This window comes from Culex pipiens, chromosome 3, assembly GCF_016801865.2.
Source record: "Culex pipiens pallens isolate TS chromosome 3, TS_CPP_V2, whole genome shotgun sequence".
NCBI classification, from domain to species: domain Eukaryota; kingdom Metazoa; phylum Arthropoda; class Insecta; order Diptera; family Culicidae; genus Culex; species Culex pipiens.
The window spans coordinates 69974121-69981274 of record NC_068939.1 but is presented as its reverse complement, the minus strand read 5'-3'; positions in this window follow the sequence as shown (position 1 = coordinate 69981274).

Genomic DNA, 7154 nt, shown 5'->3' with positions numbered 1-7154 from the left:
AAAACGCCAGCAAAGATTGACATAGGCTTAGCTCCAGAACTAGAACGAAAATACTGGCATTACCATCTCCAGAATAGTATTTTGAACTTGCTGACACTAGCTGAAACTATCTTAAAAAGGTCGACCATCAATTTCTTGCCAATCCTCGTAAATGTGCGCGAAATGAAGCAAGCACTCTGTAAGCTGCTGGCAATTTGACAGTTCTTGCTACAGACAGATTAAATTTGCAAACTTGTTTGAAACAAAACAAAACATACGTTGTGATGGTCAACATGTTAGTTGATGATTCTGAAAACATTATCACAACAAAAATGCAACAAACTGAAAGTTGTCAAAAAATGTCTAAACAGGGTCGTATTAAGATGATCGATAGTGCAATTAGATGTTGTTTTTTGCTTTTAAATAATTTTTTTTATTTTCAATTTAATATTTATGTGTACTTCGAGTAATATCTGTAGGAGAGCGATTACTCGAAGATTAAAATGTGTCATTTTAGAAAGACAAATATAATATATTTTTTTACGCCTGCATTCGACCCTGTTTTGTATAGAAGCCATGTTGTTTCTTCCATTTAATGTGATATTGCAATTATTAGAAATGAAATGATTTCATAATCATGCGGTTAAACTGATTTAATTTGGTTCGAAATGAATGGAATCAATCGATGCATTTGTTTCTTATGACTCTCTGTTGTGTTCATAGATAAAAATATAATTAGGATTTATTTTTTAACAAATTTTAGTTAAAAATATACTTCAAATATGGAGCGCGTTGAAAATTTAAAAGTATAATTAAAAATCCTACGGTGAATGACAATTCGCATTAGAATCAGTTGTTCATTGATCATCTTTATTATCTTTCACTACATCATTATCAGATACAGTTCCATAGAAGGAATGAAAAATATTTTGAACTTGTTCATTTTTGTCATCTTCAGCAGAACATAATTGAGACATCAATATTCCTAAATATGTTTATTATTTGTTGAGGTTCACTTCCAATAAAAAAAGAAATCATCATGTTAACATAATATTGCTGCAACTTAAACATAACATATGTGGTACAACTTTATTAAATTTACTTAATTTGACAACTTACACGAAACTTATTGACAACGTTCTGTCAACAAATTTCAAAACGTGAAATATGTTTCAAAACAGCTTCCAAATTGCGCTTTTCCAGTCACGCCGAAGGTTACACATTAGTCGGATCCACTCATTTGTTTTGTTTCAAACGAGTCAGGAATATGCATCGGTCACAAATAATGTTACTTGGGTATAGTGTGATAATGTTCTACAAAGTTGAAGTGCAGACAAATACATAAATTTTGATGTAGAAAAATAAAAAGTTTGCTTGTAAACATCACGAGTTATCGCGATTTTACGAAAAAAAAGTTTTGAAAAAGTTGCTCGTCGTCGATCATGGCCGTTCATCGTCACCCGCGACAGACTCGGACGACAAACAAAGAGAAAAGCAAAAAGTAACTTTTTCAAAACTTTTTTTCGTAAATCGTGATAACTCGTGATGTTTATCAGCAAACCCCTTATGTTTACATATCGATTTTTTTCTTAATTGTCTGCTCTAAAACTTTGTAGAACATTGTTACACTCTACAAAAAAAACCCTGCAAAGTTGGAAAAAACACGAAATTTCACCCTTCTGGGTCAATGTAGATGAGAAAAGTACATTAAATTTCCCTTAAAATGACATGTTCCAATTTTTTTTTCATTAGAGTTAAGGAAAATGGCAGAGTTTTTAAAACTTTTTTAGTGCGTTTTTCGATGAAAAATACGTATTTTAAAGGTTCGATATACATACACAGAAAAAAAATCATGGTAATATTGCAACTGGGAAGGGGTACATCTTTTATGTTAGAAAAAAGGTGTTATTTTACCTCCAGAAATGTGTAATTTTACCACTTTTCTGGTGTAATGCCACTTTTTCAGTCTAAATTGAGGTAAAATTACATCATAAATGAGGCCTTCCAAATTTACAGCTTCCATATTTACATTATTTTTCACTGTGTAGTACATTAAAAAAAAATTAATCTGGTGAACAAAACTTTTGAGCTATAAGTTTGTCCTTTTTTTAAATAATGGCAATTTTCATCTATCTCTGTAAACAATATATTTGAAAACTGAGAAAATCTCTACAATTTTCATTTTTGGACATTGTCAATCCAAATTTCGGCTGTATTGCCGAATGTTTCCTAATAGCATAATTATTATCATTTATCTTACGATTATAAGATAAATCTAAAAATGTGTACGCTGAAAATATTAGTCATATTTGTTTTTGCCGTCGATCAAAATTGTACAATATAAACTTTCAAAAAATAAATATTAAAGCTTTTTAAATTCAAATAATCGCATGAAAGATTTCGCTGGTCCAGCCAGCGACAATAATGCCAGCGTCCGATGATTTATCGACACCCGACGCGAAATGTTTCCGTCCAAGAACCTTTGTAGTAACCTCGTCCTCCGGCGACAATCCCTTGGACGCCACCAGATCGCGAGCCAGACGCAAATTACAAAAGTGACCACGCCACATGGAAATTAATTGATTACATGCACGCCACACGTGCGTTGGCATCGATATGATGTTGAGCGCACCAAAGTTGAACTTTATTTTTATGATATATCTTCGGGGTCAGTTTCTCGTACACATGAGGAAAGAGCCCATAAATTATGCGTTTAAAAAAATTTACGCGTCTATTTCCAGCTGTTTCAACACAAACCGGACAACATTTTCCCACGAAAACCGTTTGAATCTTAAGGTCCGAGTGCAAACTGATCGTTCTGGACTGTAGCAGCTGTCCTGGTCAGCATTTCCCATGAAGTCCCCACGAATGGACAGTTCTAGAAGGGGTCATCTTCCTTCTAACAGAAGATTTGCCAAGAAAAAAAATCACAACCGTCAAAACTGGCCAACCCTTTCGTAGCAAATATTCGAAGCTGACCAGTGGTCATCTCCGGAAGACAGTACCTGGCCCTGAATAAAAAAAACCATCAACACTCTATCTGCCCAGCAAAGGACCAACACAAGAAGCCAAGAATAAGATTAAGTAATGGTCAGTTGGACAATTTCAAGAACGCAAGAAAAAAACACACGGAATTAATTTCATTCTTATCTTTCTTCCATTTCCAAACACCCCTTTTTAACAACCCCTCTGAAATCTAGATAGAGAGCACCCCTTCGTGCGCTGAGGCAGTACAAGAATGTGTCATTAAGGTGTGCGGCATAGCCCAGCCAGTGAGTGTTAAATGGGAGGGGTGCATTAATCAGGACCTCGGGACTTGAATGCAATGTTGTGAGCAGGACGCGAAAAGGATGCGCCAACCAACACCGCAGAGGAATAATGGAATGGAAAGGATTACAAAGTACATGTAATGATTACGATTGTGTTGAGGAAAGTTATCGCGATATTGAAAAGATTGTTTTCTAAAACTTCAGTTAAAAATTGTGGAAATTTGGAAGGTTTATTTTGGAAGGTTGAATATGACCTTTTTTATGATATAATTTTACCTCAATTTAGACTTAAAAAGTGACATTATAACAGAAAAGTTGCAAAATTACTGATTTTCAGAGGTAAAATAACACATTTTTTCTGACACAAAACATGGACCCCTTCCCAGATGTAATATTACTATGTTTGTTTATACTGTGTATCAGGGATGCCACAAGGTTTTTTAAAATGTCTGTGAAAAAGTCTGTGTATGTATGTGCACTTGCCTAAAATTCAAATATATCAATTTATAGTCCTGGAATTCCATCAGAAATTGTGTTTTCAAGCATTTTAAGACTAACGAAATAAGTTTCGGTTGATATTTTTTCTAAATATTAATTTAATGAAGTTTTTTAAAAGTCTGTGAACCTCTAAAAATATCTGGCACAAGCTCAAATGTCTGTGAAACACAGACAAATCTATGTATCTGGCATCCTTGCTGTGTATTATTGTCAAAATAATACAAAGCGTGTTTAGTAAATTTAAATCAATATTTGTATGTCCCACACCTATGAGCTTTATCGAAGGTTATATTTATTCTTTTTTGCAATTCCATCGTGAAACTACTTACTTTTCCTGTCATTCTTGAACGACGAAATAGCCTACATTTCTGTACCAAAAATAACAGAATCAAATAGCAACAAAATAAATTCTGAAAAGTTCTACTCTTCAGCATTCAAATGGGTGCTGAAAAGTTGAACTTTTCAGCACTTGTTTCGAAAAGTAACACTTTTCAACTTTTTTTTTTATTTAAACGATTTTTTGACAAAATACATGAAAATTTGACATAAAATTTCACTCAGTGTGTGTTTTTTGGAATTGCAAAAAATGTTGTATGGAACTCGTTGCAAAACGTGTTTTTTCAGCACTCTTCGTATTTGGATAAATGTACGACTCGTGCTGAAAAAATCCTCTTTTTGCAACTTGTTGCATAAACTACTATTTCCCGTCAGTTCATTGACTGAACTCATTAAGCACCCGCAAACTCTATTCTGAACATTAAATTAAAAAAATCAGATCCTTGCGTTGTCGTTATCAATATTCAGCAACCAAAAAAGTTGATGTTTTCTTATTCCAAAATTGACAATCTTGCGTACCCAATCCTGCATCAATCTGATTGTAAAAATAATCAAACTATGTTGTAAGCGACTGTCAATCTTTTGACATGCAATAGTATTATAAATGAAGAAAATCAAATCACTCGTTCCAAGAAATCGTCATTTGATAAATGAAGGCTAAGACAAAGAAAAACTTATTTTAGCAATTTTGTTTTGAAAATATTTACTTTTCCCAAACATCCCCGGGAATTTTTCTGGTACCTTTGTACCCAACCCTCTCCGATTTCAATGAAACTTTTTAGACATTTTTGCCAACTTTACTCAAAAATGACATTTGAGAAGGGTGTAAGTTATTAAAATATTTTTGTATTTAACAATTTAAAAATAACTGTATCTCGACAAACTTGTATGAAATTGGGCTTTCTGAAAAAATACACTGAAATAAAAATACACGCCACTTCTATGAGATTTTTTTGATTTTCAAGTTTCAAAATTAAATTTGAAGGTGATGTTACGATTTTTTTCGTTCAAAATTGTTGAGGAAATAGCCAAAAATGTTACAAAAGACTGACATAAAATGCAGGATGGTATGTCTCTCAAAAAAAAAAAATTACAAAAATCATTTACTAAAACTGTTTTTTTTTTTTGAAAAGTGATCTAAACGTCAAAATTTTCAAAAACCGATATTGGGAATCGATTTGTCAGACAATTTTACATAAAAGTCTCCGTATTGACCATTGTCCTATGTCCAATCCTTGTGAAGATACAGTGCTTTTAAAAATAAAAATGTCGAAAATAAATAGGATTTTTGTGGCTTTTGGCAATTTGAAATGACAAACTTAGTTTTTCAGTCTCGTAAATATTTATATCCTATTTTTTCGACATTTTTTTTAAACCGCTGTATCTTCACAAGGATTGGACATAGGACAATGGTCAATATGGAGACTTTTATGTAAAATTGTGTGGGAAATCGATTCTCACAACCATTTTTCAAAAAAGGAGTTTTAATAAATGATTTTTTGTATTTTTTTAAGGAGAGACATAGTATCCTGCATTTTTCGTGAGTCTTTTTGTAACATCTTTGGCTAGGACCTCAAAAATTTTGAACGAAAAAAAAATCGTGACATCACCTTCAAATTTAACTTTTAATCTCATAAATTTACAAAATATCAAAGAAGTGGCGTGTATTTTTGTTTCAGTGTATTTTTCAGAAAGTCCGTCCAATTTCCTACAAGTTTGTCATTGACCACTTCTTTATACGATGAATGAAATTGCAAAATACAAAAATATTTAAATAACTTACGCCCTTCTCAAATTTTATATTCGTAAACAATTGGCTCCATTTACACAAAATTGCTTGTATAGGCCTAGGATAACATGTCTACAAAGTTTCATTGAAATCGGAGAGGGTTGGGTACAAAAGTACCAGAAAAATTCCTGATTTGAGCCGGAGTCGCTCCCCTGTCAATCTATGATGACAAATTTGCCTAGTTATCATCATCCACAATAACACACAGGTTGCTTTCTGCATACATTTTAACGAATTTTGAATTTAGCCTAGTGATGGGTCAGTCTTTGATTTCAGGGGATAGCCCTGAGGAAGCCCAGATTTGGACTACTTTAATGACTAATGATATTCAATATTTAAAAAAAATCAATATTCTAATGAAAAATTTTATGATTTAATGGCAAAATCGCAGAGAATTACTTATCATATTTTATTTAAGAAATGAATTGATGTATTGTTGTCATTCCAAAAAACCTTTTTCCGTTGTCTTTTTTTAATTTGTCCTTAATATTTAATTTGCTTCAGATAAAGCAGTTAAGTTTTTTTAAAGCTTTTTTCTCTTTATTTCGAAGGTTATTTTTGCAATGTGTGGGTCTCATGGCGCAGGGGTAGCGGCTTCGGCTGCCGATCCCGATGATGCTATGAGACGCGGGTTCGATTCCCGCCTTATCCACTGAGCTTCTATCGGATGGTGAAGTAAAACGTCGGTCCCGGTTTCTCCTGTCTCGTCAGAGGCGCTGGAGCAGAAATCCCACGTTAGAGGAAGGCCATGCCCCGGGGGGCGTAGTGCCAATAGTTTCGTTTTTTTCGTTTTGCAATGTTTTTCCTTCTCTGTCCAATTCGTTCTCCTTAGTACCAGTAAACTCTCTCCCCATTTTGAACAAACCAACTGTTGAAAGTTAGTCCATATCTCAGCTCAGGATAACAACTGCACCAATGTAATTGTTAAAAAAACCTTATAAAATTAAATGAAATGAAAAAGCTTTTTTCTCATTTTAAAAATCAAGCTTAACCTTGTGAAACCTAAATTGGGAATAGGTAGAGCATAACATGTTAATTTTGATCTCATTGAATAATTTTATTATTATTTTTAATGACTCCCCCTCCCCTTTCAAAAAAACTCACCATAAATCCATATCCACCCTTTTCCTTTCTTTTTCGAATACCTATACTTACATTTTGAAAACCCAAAAAATTGCAAACAAAATATTGTGTATTGATAAGAAGTTAAACATAAAAAAAAATGGGAAATGGAAATGGGCCAGAATTATGCAACAAAATCAATTCCATCACCCCAATCCAAA